Raw genomic sequence first — 17,725 nt, 5'->3', positions numbered from 1 at the left:
GTCCATAGCTTGTCATGATCCACACAATCAGGGGCTATAGATATGTTAATTGGGCCTGAGAATCCAAGTTGCTGGCCTGGGATTCGAACCAGCGAAATACGATGTAAAGTTACCTGAATGTCTGGAAAAGTACCGATGTTAGCTGTACCTTGCCTAAATCCCTCCCAGCTTAGTGTGAAACTCCTCCCCTAAATAAAAGGAAGGCGCAGAACGAATCCAGGGGCATTACGACTAGCAAGGCGTGCGTTTCAGCATGCAGGGTGCACAGTCCAGCCTTGCAACCATACTGCCTGTTTAGCTAAAATGTTCACTATGCAGGATATTACAGCCTTCGTGGCTGAGATGTTTGCAATGCAGGATCTGCCTGATGCCAGTCCAGCATTCACTCTGGTTTCGGAGTGTCTCTTTGTCTCCTGTGTATTCTTGATATATTGCAATCGCTGTCAGGTATCCCCTCCTCGTGAACCGAACCCCTATGTCGAGGCGGGTCCCCGACATGAAACTAAATGGGAATGCTTGCCTATGACTGACCACCTGGGTCTACTTGTGAGTGGAAGTGGGGGAAATGCAGCAATGAAGACATGGGCAGAGTTTGGCCATGTTCCATTGACACCTGTTGACCTTCAGATGAGAGAGTGAAGAGGAAGGCTGGTCTGAAGTTTAGGGAGATATGTAAACTCCTAAACCCATGGGCTCTGACCTAGCCACTGGGGGCTAGAGCTGAGAGTGAGGTGGCCAGCTGGTCTGAAGTACAGGGAGGTGTGTGTGAACTACCACCTTGCAGCTAGTATCCATTTGACCTAGCTTGGATGGCTAGCTGATCAGAACTCAACCAGATAAAGATGTTTGATACTGTGAGCAAATGTAAATTGCTGCAATTTGATGAACTGGACCTTTGCTTACGGATGCAGTTGCTCAAAATTTCCACAGGAATGGAAGGATTTTTCATACAAGGATCAAGCTTGTTTCCTCAGTGCACTGGGTAGATAGGGATGGGCAATCTAGACATTGACTATCAAAAATAGGGGGCTATAAATGCATGAAGTGGCTGGCTTACAAACTTTCAAGAGTGTGCTTAGTTTCAGAATGAGGAGAGTAAGGTGGAATCCCCACTGACTAGTTTTCCTCTTTTCCAGGTGGATCTGGTGAAAGAGGAGCAGGGATGATGGTGACGGGATCTTATGATTCAATCGAGAGTAACTGCTAGCAGGGTTTATTGTGATTATCACAACTGTAATTGTAGAAGATGTATAACTAAAATGGACTAGTTAATCTTGCATTTTAGGAACAGATTATTTTAGGACCATGAAGAAGGAAGAACATGAGAGGCGTGTGAGATCCTACCAAAAAAGCAAGCAACAGCAGAGACAGTGGCAGAGGTGAAGGCATGGAGAGAAAGAGTAGCTGCAGGCTTTAGGCCCAGGGACTGAGTAAGGCTGTGTGGCTGGCTGGCAGAATGTGCCCTTTGGACATTTAAATGAATTTATATTTTTTGTTTCATATGTGTACATCAAATTTTTTTATTTTGTTCATTTGTGAAAAATAAAATGTAAAAGGGAAGTTATAGGGAGGAAACAGGATAACTGTTGTTGCAGGGAGGGGACTGCAATCATTGAGATGAAACAAAGTGTAGGATTTGTTGAAAGTAAAGCAGATGGTCTTGTCTGTTAACTTTCATTCAATTCACAATAAAAAGTTAACAAGGAAAGTGTATTGAATTTCAAAATGCTTTTAAGTCTTGTGTGATTTAATGAGTTTTTATGTGTGCAAACTGCTGCATTAGTTGCTATGGGAGAATACAAAAGTATAAAACTCCCTGACCTGGAAGAAAATCCCATCTCATGTAGGAGACATGTTGCATGTTGCATTAAAGATGTGCAAATATATCTCAGTGGAATTCTTGGCAAGCTTCTCCACTTAGTTCTTTGTTTAAATTTGCCTTCATAAAGAGGTCATCCTGGTTACCCCCTTTAAAAGAATGGCCTTACAGAGCCTTAACCTGCTCTGGACTGCTAACTACAAGATTGGCAGTTCAAATCTACCAACTACTCCTCAGAAACTCTATATAGGGTCACTATGAGTCAGAACTGACTCGAGGGCACTATAGTCAATTCTTGACTATAATATTCTTGAGGTTATGAACTTTTTTTCTCTGCTGTATTGGTAAAACCTGGTGTGGTGCTGTGGGTTAAAGTGCCAGACTGCAAAGCCATTTGAACTGCAAGGTTGGTAAGTTCACCAGTTGCTCCTTGGAAACCCTATATAGGGTCGCTAAGGGTCGGAACCAACTCAATGGCACTTAACAACAACTACAACAAGTAATGTTTGGCACATGTTCCAAATCCAAACCGCCTGCCATCAAGTTGATTTGGACTCAGCGATTCTATAGGCCAGAACAGAAAATTTCCATAAGGTTTCTGAGACTAAATCTTAATGAGAGCAGTCTCATCTTTTGTTGCTGAGCAATTGGTAGGTGTGAACCTGTGACCTTTCCTTAGCAGCCCAGTGTTTAGCCACTGTGCTGCCAGGCTGGGCTCCTTGGACACACCATCAGTACTCTTTAACTGTTGAATAAATGAGTAACATACGTATCAGTTGGCTGGAAATGGACTGCAATAACTTGGAATCAAATGGCATGTCCTACATTTGCTTGATAAGACAGGCACTTGTTAGGGAGTGTGGTGACTCCATACACTGGACTCAAGGCTCTGTGATACATAGATAAAGGCATAGGTTGAAGAGGGATAGTAATACTAAGATGCTTGACTGTCTTATGAATACTGGGTTCCCTTGCCTACTACTGTAAAATAGACACTTGAGTGGGATAGAAATGAATGTCAGGAAATATTATTACAGAAAGCTTGTAAGCCCATCTTCAGCCTATAACTGATTAGAATACCTCAAAGGGGCTCTACAACTTGCCCAGTGAAATAGGCCTCTTGTGGAGCCTTTGCAGTGTATAGGACCTTAGGTGGAATCCTGAGTCCCATCCAGAACCTTCTGAGGTGGAACATTCCCACTAGAAAGGACAAGCAGACCAGCCTGGAAGAGCTAGAGTGACAGAAGGTACATTTTCAAAGAAAGATTAGCAGGAAAAATCCAAAATAAAAATGGCAGTATGATTGGCTACTATAAGAATAAGCAAGTTGTTCACTGGGAAGCCATCAAGGCAAGCAATCAAGTCCCTTCAGGCCAAACCCCCCTCTAAGCCTGAAACTCAAAGGGAACACATGAGCAGACATGTAAGCTTACTGGAAACCACATTAGTTGCCGGGGTCTGACCTCGACATAGTTGTGTTGTTCACGAGTGTTTGGTTCACGAGGAGGGGAGATTCAGCAGCGATACAGATAGCAAAAGTGACACAGAGATGCAAAGAGAGAGACAAAGAGACACTCCGAAACCAGAGTGAATGCTGGACTGGCATCAGGCAGATCCTGCATTGCAAACATCTCAGCCACGAAGGCCGTAATATCCTGCATAGTAAACATCTTAGCTAAACAGGCAGTATGGTTGCAAGGCTGGACTGTGCCCCCTGCATGCTGTAATGCACGCCTTGCCAGTTATAATGCACCTGGATTCGTTCTGAGCCTTCCTTTTATTTAGGGGAGGTACTTTACACAAAGCTAGGAGGGGACTAAGACAAGATTTACTTTTCCAGACATTCAGGCAACTTTACATCATACTTTGCAGGTTCGAATCTCACTACAGCAACTTGGTTTCTCAAGCTTAATTAACATACCTTTTAGCACCTAGCCTCAAATGGAGGGAGGAAAGGGAGGATTGGGAGGATTCCCATTGTGTCGGCTGCCAAGCCCAGGTTCTTCAGTAAAAGAGGCGCCTGGGTGAATAGGCAGCACCTGGAAACACTTTAGGGAGGGCATTCCTATTGTCCTTGGAACAGACCAGGGAGCCACCCAATTTACCTTGAATGGATTCTCTGAGGGAAGAACTTTGCCTGTTTGGAATTTTACAGTCTTGACTTTTAGGAAAATATTACATTTATCTGTGTATATTAAGGGCTTCATGTCTGCAATTAATAAAAATAATTTGTTATTAACTGCCAGGTGGCTAGATCTGTTACACTCGGGCCTATAGGGCCTTGAACCTCTGACCAGGCCTTCACGGTCTGCAACAATTAGTCTACTGATGAGTGGAAGAAGGGGAAAGGCAGCAATGAAGAAGTGGGCTGAATTCAACCACATTCCATAAAGTCCCCTTGACCTGGAGATGAGAGAGAGAAGAGGAAAGGCTGGTTGGTCCAAAGTGTGTTGAGACCTGGGGACACCTGAGCACATGGACAAGGACATAGCCACTGAGGGCTAGAGCTGAGAGTGAAGCATCCATCTGATATGAAGTGAAGGGAGATGCATAAGAACACCCAAACTTGCAGATAGTACCCATTTGACCTAGCCTCAATGACTTGATAATCAGAACTCGAATAGAGGAAGCTTAAAAACAACAACAACAATAATTTTTGATAAAGGAAACGACAGTACATTGCTACAATTTGATGATCTTGACCTATACTCATGGATGTAGTAGCTCAAAATACTAACAGAAAGGGAAGAAGTCTTCACATCAAGTATTAATGTTATCCCCTCTGTATACAGGGGAGATAGGAAGAGGCAACTTAGATATTGGCTACCTAAAATGAGGGGGTGATAAAGGCATGAAGTGACTGGCTTACAAGCTTTCAAGAGGGAGGTTAGTTTAAGAATGTGAGGGGGTAGATAAAGTCCCCACTGAATAGTTGTCATCTTGTCTAGATGGGTCTCGTTAAACAGATGGGGATAAGATTCTTACAATTCAACAGTAACTATTATCATGAATAATTACAAGTGTCACAATTGTAAAGGTAGAAGTTTTGTAACAAAAATGGGGGAGTAGTTAATCTCACAGTCCAGAAAGAAAGGACCCTAGGACTATCAAGGGAGAAGAGCACAAGCAGAATGTGGGACCTTATCCAGAGAAGCAGCGACGCCAGAGATGGAGGCAGAGATGGGGACATGGAGAGAGGAAGCAGCTGAGAATTCTAAATTCATAGAAAGAGAGGGACTGCGAGCTGGAGGCCAGGAGGCAGGCTTTCAGAATGTACCCTTTGGTGGTTTAAATTATTACATATGTCTGAGTGTTAAAAAAAAAAAAAGAGCTAAAATGAATAGAGAGAAATACTGTTATCTGTTATCTGATGGTACATGGAGGGGATTATAATCTTTGTAATGAAACAAGGTGTATGATTTGTTAAATGTACAACTGATGATCTGCCCTGTAAACTTTCACTCAATTCACAATAAAAACTTAAAAACAAAAAAACCCCACTCGACTTTGAACCACAAGTTCTGTGGTTTGAGACCACCAGCCTTTCCACAGAAGAAATATGAGACTTTCTACTCTCCAAAGATCACTAAAGCCTTAGAAAACTTATGAGGGATAGCTATGAGTTAGAACCGACTCTATGGCACTGAACAACAACAAAGCCCCTGTTAAGAAAAATTTCCTGGCAATTCTGAGTCAGTAAACATGAAGGAGAGCCCAGGACTGTTTTCAAGTAGCACCCCAGGAGGTTCTATGATGGGAACTGTTTGGGAAATACAGGGTTAATACAGTGCTTTAGGGTGGATGGATGAGAAAAGTGACGTGAGAAGAGCAGGTCTGCACAGGTCAGTGACGGCTCATTTGAGTCATCTGGAGGGCGATTGAACCAAACCCAAACAAAAACTGATGCCTAGACCCTACTCCAGACCTATGAAATTAGAATCTCGGAACAACAACAACAATTTCTTTGATGGTTACCAGCGATGGGAGAGGAGTGGAGGGAAGGGAAAGTCATCCACTAGATGATTGTTGCTGTTGCTGCTAAGTACTGACTCACTGTGACCCTGTATAGGGTTTCCAAGGAGGAGCTGGTAGACTCGAACCACAGACCTTGCCATTCAAACAGACCTTGAAGTCCAGTATATTAACTCGGAGCGCCACACAAGCCAAACACCTGGAGGGAGACAGTCATTGGACCTAGAGGCTTGGGACCATAATTTTGTGGTAGATGAGAGGATATCAAAGTCAACTGGCAATAACATAGTTCGCAAAGATAATGTTTTACATTCTACTTTTATGAGTAGTGACTAGGGTCTTAAAAGCTTGTGAGCAGCCATCTAATGGTCTCTTCCTGTCCCGAGCAAAGAAGAGATACATGAAAACAATTAGTCAAAACAATAACTACAACTGCTGAGCATTCTGAAAGGGACTCAGGATCATTGTTGTTGTTAGGTGCCATCGAGTCAGTACCAACTCATAGCGACCCTATGCACAACAGAACAAAACACTGCCTGATCCTGGGCCAACCTCACTACTGTTACCATGCTGGAGCCCATTGATGCTGCCACTTTGCCAATCCATCACGCTGGGGGTTTTCCTCTGACTCTCCATCTTATCAAACATGATATCCCTCTCCAGCAACTGGTCTCTCCTGACAACATGTTCGAAGTATGAGAGATGAAGTTTGGCCATCTTGGCCTCCAAGGAGCACACTGGCTGCACTTCTTCCAACACAGATCTGTTAGTTCTTTTGGCAGCCCATGGCACTTTCAAGATTCTCCTCCAATAGTCTTGGCCAATTGGCATAACACAAACACCAAGATCAACTGGCATAACAAAGTTCATAATGCCAATGTTCAGCATCCTACCTTGATTAGTAGCAGTTGGAGTCTTAAAAGCTTGTGATTGGCCATCTAAGGTGTAACTATTGTATTGGTCTCTCCCTGTACAAAGGAAATAAGAGTGCTGAAAATTGTAGACACATGAAAACAATCCAATGGACTAATGGACCACATGAACATCAGTCTCCAAGACCCTGAGACCAGAAGAACAAGATGGTGCTGAGCTACTACTTCCAACTTCTCTGAAAGGGATCATATTAGAAGATCCTGGCTAGAGAGGGAGGAAAATGTGGAACAAAACTCAAAATCATAAAAAAAAAAGACCCATTTACTGGGCAGATAGAGACTGGTGAAACCCTTGAGACTATGGTCCAAGGTCACTCCTCAGATCTGGAAAGGAACTCAGCCCCATGGCAAAGCCAACAATAGAGACAGAGGTTTTCACGGTGAGCTGTAACACTGGGGAGGTACACACACCTCAGAATAATCAACCATTTAACATCCACAGGGCAGCATTTGCCAAAGGACAAAGTTCAGAAAGCAGGAATGAGTAGGATGAGTGGGAAGAGGAGACGCGGGGAAGAAGTGGCATAATTGGTTATTTCATTGTGGAATTGCAATCAATGTCATGAAACAAAATGTGTATGAATGGAAAACTGATTTGCTCTGTAAATCTTCACCCAATTCACCTAAAAAAAAAAAATTTTTTTTTAATGCAGCCAAGACTGAAAATTCCCTAAGATCTGCAGAAATATTTTACAAGTACTCTGAGCATATTGCTAAGTGGACTTCCAGCATCTTGTACTGTATAGCTGGGATCCTTGGCTGTCTAATGGAAGGGACGTGTGCAGTTATTTATGCCATAATCCAATTTGGGGAAATCTGTGGTAGCTTCTTACTAATGTTTTGTTTTGTTTTGAAAATATTATTTAAACCAATAGCAGTATCTCTTATGCTTAATGACTGGAACCGAAAAAAGCCTACAAGAATATTTTCACAATGAGAAAGTCAAGGACTCCTGGGTATATCTTAAATGAGCAGTTGTGAGAGAAAGAGAGTCAAAATGCTATGCTTATAATAAAGTGGGAGAAAATACAGTATAGAAGACTTCTGGATTTCTCTGGCAGGCCTGGAGAAAGGTAGTAGGTAGTCCAGAAAAGGGAAAGAAGGGGAAGGTGTGGAAGAGACTGCAGTGATGGTTCTCAACCTGGCTATGTGTTATAGTCAACCTGGGGCGCTGAAAAGACCACTGATGCTCAGACACAGGCTTAAAGACTCTGCTGGGATGGATACAGGATATATGTATATGTGGCACTGTAGAATAAGCACTAGACTGTGAACAACAAATTCAGTGGTTCAAACCCACCAGCTGCTCCTCAGAAACACTGTACAGGATCACTGTGAGTTGGAATTGACTCAACAGCACTTAACAACAGCAGCAACATGTGTGTCAGGCAGCAGGGTAGGGAATCAGTGGTTTACATACAAAGGTTGGGAATCAGTGGGCAACAGAATCTTCTGGATAACAGCAGATTTATTGGGAGTTCCTGGGAAGTGTGATGGTGATTGCATTCACCTGTTAAACTAAAGGTTGGTGGTTTGAGTTCATCCAGAGGTGTCTGAGGATAGTTGTTCTGATGATCTGCTTCCCAAAACTCAGCCACTGAAATGAGCCTATGTTCTACTCTGACACATATACGGTCCTGTCTATTGCAATCAACTTGATGACATCTGATACATATTGAGTAATCACTGTACCAGTCACTGAAATGCCAACTTTACATATTACCTCATTGAATTCCCATAAACACCTTAGGAGAGGAGCCCATTAGTAATCACCTTTACAGGCAAGGAATCAGACCTAGAGTTCTGGTGGGATAATGCACTGGACTGCAAGGTTGTTTGAGTTGTTGGGTCGGTGATTCAAACTCACCAACCGCTTCTTGGAAACCATATACCCAGTTGCTATGAGTCAGAACAGACTTGATGGCACTTCACAAAAATAACAACTAGTGAGTGGTGGTGTAGTGGTTATGAATCAGGTTTTGAACCGAAAGTTCAGCAGTTCGAAACTACCAGGTGTACCACAGGAGAAAGATGAGGCTTTCTGCTCCCATAAAGATTTACGACCTTGGAAACCCTGTACAGGGTCGCTCTGAGTTGGAACTGACTCCATGGCACACAGCCACCACCACCACCAGTGAGTGAGTGGTGGAGCCAGGATTCTGATTCCAGAGCCTCCCCTCATTGCTGTCCTGTATTGTTTCCTCAACCAAAAGCAGTCAGAAAAGCTAGGTTCCCTGTGGTGGAGAGATGTCCAGTTATGCTTAAATTGTTTTGCTGTGCTATGCTGTATCTTGTTCCCCATTACTATCAAGCCTTCAGTAAAGCCTGCTCTTTAGTCCTGGTGTGGCACTGTAGGATAAACACTGGCCCTCAAGGTCACTTTGAAACACAAGGTTAGTGAGTCAAACTCACCAGTCACTCCTCAGAAACCCCACACAGGGTTGCTACGAGTTGGAACAGACTCAATGGCACTTAACAATAGCCAGGATGGGTGGTACTTTGGAGAAAGGGTGCAGGTGGGGGAGGTTAGCATGAGGAAGAGGGATGTGAGAGGTGGTATCAAATGCCAGGGACCAAACTGACCGGAAGGCTAGTAGAGTATTTCATAGAAAAGGAACTGCAGTAGATGACCATAGTCTCTTCTTGGGAAAATGAAGAGAAATTGGGCTGGGGCTATATAAAGTGAGAGTCCTAGTGTGGTGCTGTAGGATAAGCACTGGCTACCAAAAAGTTTAGCAGTTCAACTCACCAGCCGCTCTTTGGAAACCCAACGCAGGGTCTCTATGAGTTGGAACCAATTCCATGGCGCTTAACAACACTTAGTGAAATTCTAGTGGACTTTGCATATAAGGCAGCCATAAGCCTAAGGTGCTAAAACTGTTCCAGCTGACTTTTAAGGGAAAATGAGTCCCATAATTCTAGAGGGTTAGGGGTTGTCTGGACTTGCACTGACTTAATAAAGTTATTTGTGACACAGAGCTGGGCTTTTCCAAATTGACTGTCTACTCTTTTATTTATCCTGGCGTGGTGCTTCATATCCCATAGGACCACACCAGGACTCCATATATTTATGTGTGTGTGTATATATATACATATATATTGTTGTTGTTAAGTGCCATCGAGTCAGTTCCGACCCATAGCAACCCAGAACAGGGTTTCCGAGGCTGTAAATCTTTATGGGAGCAGAAAGCCTCATCTTTCTCCCATGGAATAGCTGGTAGTTTCAAACTGCTGACCTTGCGGTTTGCAGCCCAATACACACACACACACACACACACCATATATATATATATACACACACATGCACACACACATAAATATATGGAGTCCTGGTGTGAGCCTATGGAATAAGCACTCAACTATAAGACTGGTTGGAATGGCAAGGCCAGTGGTTCAAACTCACCAGCCACTCCTTGGAAACCCTAGACAAGGTCGCTCTGAGTCAGAATTGATTTGACGGTATTTAACAACAATTATATATATAATAAGGAGCTCTGGTAGCGCAGTGGTTACGAATTGGTCTGCCAACCTTAAGGTCAGCAGTTCAAAACTATCAGCTGTTTTGCGGGAGAAAGATGAGGCTTTCTGCTCCTGTAAAGATTTGCAGCCTTGGAAACCCTGTACAAGGTCGCTATGAGTTAGAACCGACTCCATGGCATATAACAACAACAACATATGTATAATAGCTAACAACCATCATTTTCTTTAACTTTTTCATTTCTCCCACCAGCATTTCTTTTGGGCTATTTTTGCAAAAGGAAACATAGTCTTTGTTTTCTTCTGTTTAATAATTTCTTAATAGTCACTATGTAGGCGATAATGAACACAAACAAAACTGTGCTGAGAAGAAGGTATTGAATAACCAGATAGAGTCAAAGGAGACCTGGTGGCACGGTGGGTTAAGCAAACCAAATGATCGGTGGTTTGAACCCATCAGCTGCTCTAGGGGAGAACAATGAGGTGGTCTGCTTCTAAAGATTTATATCCTTGGAAACCCCAGGCAGTCCTGCTCTGTGCCTATGGTTGCTGTGAGTTGGAACTAACCCAACTGACTGCAGTGAGTTTGTTTGGCTAGGCTCACTTATTAGCTAGATAACTCACTCGCCTTCCTTCAAGGTGTCTTGTGAACAGCTAGAAACATAACTATTAACTACTTTTACCTTTAGGAGTACCAGTATTTATACTACACCTTCAAATGTTTGTAGCTATTGTTCCTACTTTAGAGCCACTGGTAAAGTTGCCTAAGTGAAAAATATGAACTTACAAATGTATCCCAGGAATTTGGAGGTTAACCACTCAACCTGTATTTAATGTAGACTGAGGCAAATTTGTTTGACATGGTCTCAAATTCTGTTCCTCTTATTTTGGTTATAAAGAATGAGGGACAAGAGAACATTATGATCCAGTTCAAGGAGAAACAGACCACACTTCTTGGCTTGTGGAAACACATAGCCTTGATTTTCTTCTGTAAAGTGATTCCAACAAGCATAAGATGAGAAGAAACAGAAGGAGAAAGAGTTGAAAGAAACACACGTGGAGGCCATGGGTGGTACTGAAAATCTGAAGGGACTTGAAATGCAGGCCCTGTGAGCACCTTTGGAGTCCTGGTGTGGTGTACCAGCACTGAACTGTGTTATGCCCAGAATTCAGGGTCCCCAAAGACCACCCAGGAGCCGTGTACCGATGCAAATACATAAGGGTTGTTTAATCAAGCTCGAGCCAGGTCTCTAACCTTATCCGACATTTCGGAATAGGGAAAGAGCCCCGAATTCATTGTCTGCAGGGTTTTTATAGAATTTTCAAACAGCTCAGGTTTCTCAGCTTTACAATCTTTGGATTGGTTAACAATTGGCAAACTATGAGATGTTACAGTTTAATTGGTCAGGACTGGTGGTCTTTGTTCTTAGGCTAGGGTAAAGGAAAACATCTGGCCTCTGGCCTTGAGCTGCCTGGCTATTTATGCATATATCATATTCTTGGAGCTAGAGTACGTGTTCAGGCTAATGTACAGAATGGAGATTGACCTTGCCTCTGAAGGGAACTAATAACTGAGGCCTTGTCTATTTAAAATGCTTTCCTGAGCCTGACTAGAGTTTAGTCAAGCAATTTCTAGGTAGGCAAAATCAGTTTGGTCCTTACAACTGCTACCTCCAAGGCTTGCCTCATAAGCATGTGAAAGTTGGACAATGAATAAAGAAGATCAGAGAAGAACTAATACATTTGAATGATGGTGTTGGCAAAGAGTATTGTTGTTAGATGTCTGTCTTAGGCCGGGTTTTGTAGAGAAGCAAAACCAGAAAAAGAAGTTTATTATCAAGGAAATAATTTACAATTACAGAGTCCCAGGTCCCCAATGGGAAAGAGAGAGCGAGCACACCTTTCCCATGGGTCCATTATATTGGGAGCAGGCCACACCCTCAAGGAAGTAGGCTTTCAATTGATTGGCTGCTCTTAGTCACTCATAGAGTTAACGATTGACTGCCAAATAACTAGGAATCCTGACTCAATCAAGTTGACACAGAACCCTAACCATTACAGTGCTGTTGAGTTGGGGGACCTTATAAACCACCAAACAGAACACTGTTAATTCTGCACCATCCTCACAACTGTTTCTACATTTGCACTGTTGCTGCCACTGTGCCAATTCATCTTGTGGAGATCTTCCTGTTTTTTTAATGACCCTCCATTTGATCAAGCATGAAGTCCTCCAGGGACTGGTCCCTCCTAATAACAAGTCTAAAATATAAGAGGAGGTCTCACCATCCTGGCTTCTAAGAAGCATTCTGGTTTTATGCCTTTCAACACAGATTTGTTCTTCTGGAAGTCCATAGTACTTTTAATATTCTCCAACATCAACAATTCAAATGTACTAATTCTTCTTCAGTCTGCCTTATTCATGGCCCAACTTTCACATGCATATGAGGCTACTAGAAATACCATGGCTTGTGTCAGGTGCACGTTAGTTCTCAAACTGGTATCTTTGCTCTTGAAGAGGTCTTGTGCAGCAGATTTGCCTAATACAATTTGTTGTTTGATTTCTGAACTGATGTTTCCATGAGTGCTGACTGTGGATCCAAGCAAAATCAAGTCTTTGACAGTATTTTCTCCATTTATCATGATGTTATTTATTGGTCCAGTGGTAAAGATTTTTGTTTCCTTTACATTGAGGGGCAAACAATATTGAAAGTGCTGTTAACTGGAAGTACAAACAAACCTGTCTTGGAAGAAGTACAGCCAGAATGCTCCTTAGGAGGATGGCCAGACTTCTTCTTGCCAGGAGGAAACAATCCCAGGAGAAGGACATCATGCTTGGTACAGTGGAGGGTCAGTGGAAAAGAGGAAGAACCCAGTAAGACGGATTGACACAGTGGCATCAACATTGGGTTCAAACATAACAATTGTCAGGATCGTGCAATGTTTTGTTCTGTTGTGCAGAGGGTCACTGAGACAGAAGCAATTCTACGGCACCTAACATTATTAACAAGACGGAAAAGGAGAGCTTCAAAAGCAGATACCCAAATATTCACATTGGAACTTGTCCACTGAGACTTCTTCTGTATTCCATTTTCCACCAACGAGTTTATCTATCCACAGCTGTCATTTACCAAAGTCAGCAAACAGTGAGTTCCTCAGGGAGGGTAGGAAGAAATCAATAGAGTCATTATCAGTGAAGGTAGTTTAGTGGCACAGGATTAAAAGTGCTCAGCTAACCAAAAGCTTGGTAGTTCAAACTCATTGTTCCTCCATGGGAGAAAGAAGTGGCAGTCAGCTTCTGTAATGATGGGTGGTAGTGGTGGCTGTGTACCATGGAGTCGGTTCCGACTCACAGCAACCCTGTACAGGGTTTCCGAGGCTGTAAATCTTTATAGGAGCAGAAAGCCTCATCTTTCTCCCGTGGAACAGCTGGTAGGTTTTTTTGTTTGTTTGTTTGTTTTTAAGTTTTATTGTGAACAGCTGGTAGTTTTGAATTGCTGACCTTGGGTTAGCAGCCTGATTTGTAACCACTGATTACGACCCTTGGAAACCCGAAGGGACAATTCTACTCTGTCCTATAGGATAATTAAGTGTTAAGTCAGAATCTACTGGATGGCAGTGGACCATCACTTGAAATGATGCCAGCACAATTTTAATAATTTAACATACATATTTTGAGGCAAATGCTTCTGGTTAACAGGAAATACATGGCACCTGGAGAAAAATGTCATGTTTGGTAAGGTGGAGGGTCAGAGAAAAAGAGGAAAACCCCCCAGAGAGATGGATTGGCAAAGTGGCAGCATCAATGGGCTCAAGCAACAATTGCGAGGTTGGCTCAGGATTGGGCAGTGTTTTGTTCTTTTGTGCACAGGGTTGCTATGAGTCAGAGCCAACTTGATGGCACCTGACAACAACATCATTATGAACTCTGAAGCCAGATTACCAAGTATAAATCCTGGCTTCACTACTTGGTGACTATGTGTCAAGTTACATCACCCCTCTGTATCTTCAGTTTACTCATCTGCAAAATGGGTCATTTCCTATCTCAAAGGGTGTGTGATTAAAGTGCTTATAAAAATCAATGGTGGTGGTAGTGGTGGTGTGCCATCGAAAGGGTCTGACTCATAGTGGCCCTGTACAGGGTTTCCAAGGCTATAATCTTTATGGAAACAGAAAGCCTCATCTTTCTCCTATGGAGTGATTGGTAAATTAAAACTGTTGACCTTGCAGGTAACAGCCCATCGCAAACCCACTAAGCTTCCAGGGCTCTTTATAACAACGAATGTTGCTAAGTGCTGTTGAGTTGGTTCCGACTTATAGCGATCCTGTACAGGGTTTCTGAGGAGTGGTTGGTGAATTTGAACCACTGACCTTGTGATTCACACCGACCTTGTTGCTCCGTGCTTAGCCTACAGCGCCACCCTAGTGTTTCTTATAACAGTTAAAGGCATATATTAAATGTTCAATAAATATTAGCTCTTATTCCATCCCTTTCTTCTCCAGTTTTTTTTTTTTTTTTTTTTTTAATTTGTAAAATGTGACATTTGCATAGCTGACTGCACTCTTAAACACAGGCAAGTTCTTTCCAGCCACACAGGTAACTCCACTTCCCTGACTAGTTACCACTGTAGGAATGGGAATGTGGTACAATTCTGGCCAAGGAGATACGAACCTCTGGTGGTGGGGGAAGGATTCTTCCTAAAAGAAGTGCATTAGAAGAAAAGGTTTCTTTTCTTCTTCGAATGATGCCATTCTTGGCACTGTGAAGGGACTGGAAGAAACAGGGAAACAGTAAAGACATTGTTGTAGCTTGAGGGTTTCATTTAGAACCCAGAATAGACAAAGCATCTAGTAAACATCTCAAATTACCCAGTCTTTCCAGAGTAATACTATGGGGTAAGGTCTCTGGGACCCAGCCCTGGCTGGAGAAGTCCCCTTTGATCTCTAGTTTGGGCAATATGATAGACTGGACATATTTTAATGGTACTGTTATACACCAGATGGTATATAAATCATAGTAGATGGGCTTTTAAAATTCTACTCAAGAATATGATTACTAAGATGAAAACTTAGAATTTCAAGAGCTCTTGTACTATAAACTAGACTGTTCGACTTTTATAAATTGTAACCACTGAACAAAAGGTCTGCTTTTGAAAATTTGTATTTTAAAAATCTTTAATTGCAAAAGAAATAACTAACTTTTCTTTCAAAAAGTAGAATGCAAACTGCAAAAGTATCCACCATCCTCTGAGTCCAACTCTCTTAGGGATGCAAAACCAAACAACAAACTCACTGCCAGAGTCAATTCCAGCTCACAGGGCTCCTGCAGGATGCATGCAGCAGAACTGCTCCAAGGGATTGCCAAGGCTGCACAGCGGACCTCGCCTTTCTCCCTCACAGTAGCTTCTCCATTTAACTGCCAATCTTTCCGTTAGCAACCCAGTGTTTAACCCACTGCACCAACAAAGTGCCTTCCATTAAGGATGTTGTTGTTAAGTGCTGTTGAGTCGATTCTGACTCATAGTGACCCTGTATAGGGTTTCTGAGAAGCAGCTAGTGGGTTTGAACTGCTGACCTTGTGGTTCGCAGCCCAGTGCTTACTTCACAATGCCACACTGGGACTCCACACACATACTTAGATACACTTTTATCCATACCAAAAACAAAAAGGTGGAGAAAGATGAGGCTTTCTGCTCCCATAAAATTTTACAGCCTCGGAAACCCTGTACAGGGTTGCTATGAGTTGGAACTGACTCCACGGCACATAACCACCACCACCACCATACATATAACACATACTAGAAATAGATATGCATATATGTGTGTATCATGCATCCACTCATAGATAAGTAGTTTTTATTTATTTAATAAGACCAAGATTTTACATTGACATTGCCCAGGAGTTTTTTCATTTACTCACATGTACAATTTCCCATGTTGGTACAAATATTCCTGAATGACCCATACTCTAAATATTTATGAACTAATAAAGCCAAATATGTCACTTCATCTAGCCTATTTTAGAATGAGAAAGATAGAGTAGTCTAAGAAAGTTATAATGGAACTCTAACATTCTTGCCAGTTGACAAACATTACAACATATCAGGTGAGTTTATCTTGATCATTTCCACTGCTCTTTCAAACAAAGAAAAATAAATGATTTAAAATGTCTTTACACTTTGATTAATAGGCAAACAATTCCAGGTGCTTTCTTTTCAGGCACTTAAAAATAATTTATATGAATAAACAGAGTAAGCACATACTACCAATTTAAAAAGTTGCCAACTACATGTAATCCAAGCTAAGTCTTCCTTTCACCTTGGCTCCCTAGCCTATAATTTCTCTACCCAAAGCTACTATTAACCAGATTATTCTGTATTATAAAGGTATCTAAGATTCTATGTATTTGAAATCATAAACTATCAAAATTCAAGAATTTACTAGAGCAATTTTTATTTCAATTTTTACTTCTCTACCCAAAATAATTGAAAACACCATGGCTTGGGTCAGGCGCACCTTAGTCCTCAAGCTGACATCTTTGCTCTTCAACACTTTAAAAAAAGTCTTGAGCAGCAGATTTGCCTAATGCAATATGTCGTCTGATTTCTTGACTGCTGCTTTCATGAGTGTTGATAGCTGATCCAAGAGGAATGAAGTCCTTGATAACTTCAATCTTTTCTCTATTGATAAGAATGTTGTTTATTGGTCCAGTGGTGAGGATTTTTGTTTTCTTTACATTGAGATGTAATCCATACTGATGGCTGTGCTCTTTGATCTTCAGCAGTAAATGTTTTTACAGTCCTCTTCACTTTCAGCAAACAAAGTTGTATCATCTGCATATCGCAGGTTGTTAATGAGTCTTCCTCCAATCCTGATGACAAGTTTTTCTTCATAGAACCCAGCTTCTTGGATTATTTGCTCAGCATACAGGTTGAATTAATATGGTGAAAGAATACAACCTTGTTGTACACCTTTCTTAATTTTAAAGTATTCAGCGTTCCCATGTTCTGTTCAAAGAACTTCTTCTTGGTGCACATACAGGATCAGTACCGACTTGATGGCACCTAACAACAGCAACCCAAAATGATGTAGCACTGATAAGCACTCCATCATAAAGTCAGATTATAAACACTCGATTAGTGGCAGTTCAAACTCACCAGCCACTTCTTGGAAACTCCATACAGGGGCGCTGAGTCAGAACTCATTCCCTAGCACACTACCACCACCACCCTAATTAGAGAGAAGATATAGCATTAGGTCACAGAGTCACATATGGCTTCTTTGGGTGAGTAGAAAATAATTTGACTATCAAATTACTCAGAGAAATTCTTAGGAAAATTGATAACACTCTTGAATAAATCTTTCTGAAAAAAAAAAAAAAAATCCTCTTCATGACAGGATTTAAATATCCTATTTAAAATAATCAGCCCTCAAATCAACACTTCATTCTTTGTTCTAAGACTTTGCATATTTAACAGTCTTTATAAACTAAAATGTCCATCACTCATCTGTCAGTTTGTCGTACTGT

This window comes from Chrysochloris asiatica, unplaced genomic scaffold (assembly GCF_000296735.1).
Source record: "Chrysochloris asiatica unplaced genomic scaffold, ChrAsi1.0 scaffold00275, whole genome shotgun sequence".
Taxonomy (NCBI): domain Eukaryota; kingdom Metazoa; phylum Chordata; class Mammalia; order Afrosoricida; family Chrysochloridae; genus Chrysochloris; species Chrysochloris asiatica.
The sequence above is the reverse complement of the archived record's forward strand: the minus strand, read 5'-3'. Positions refer to the sequence as shown.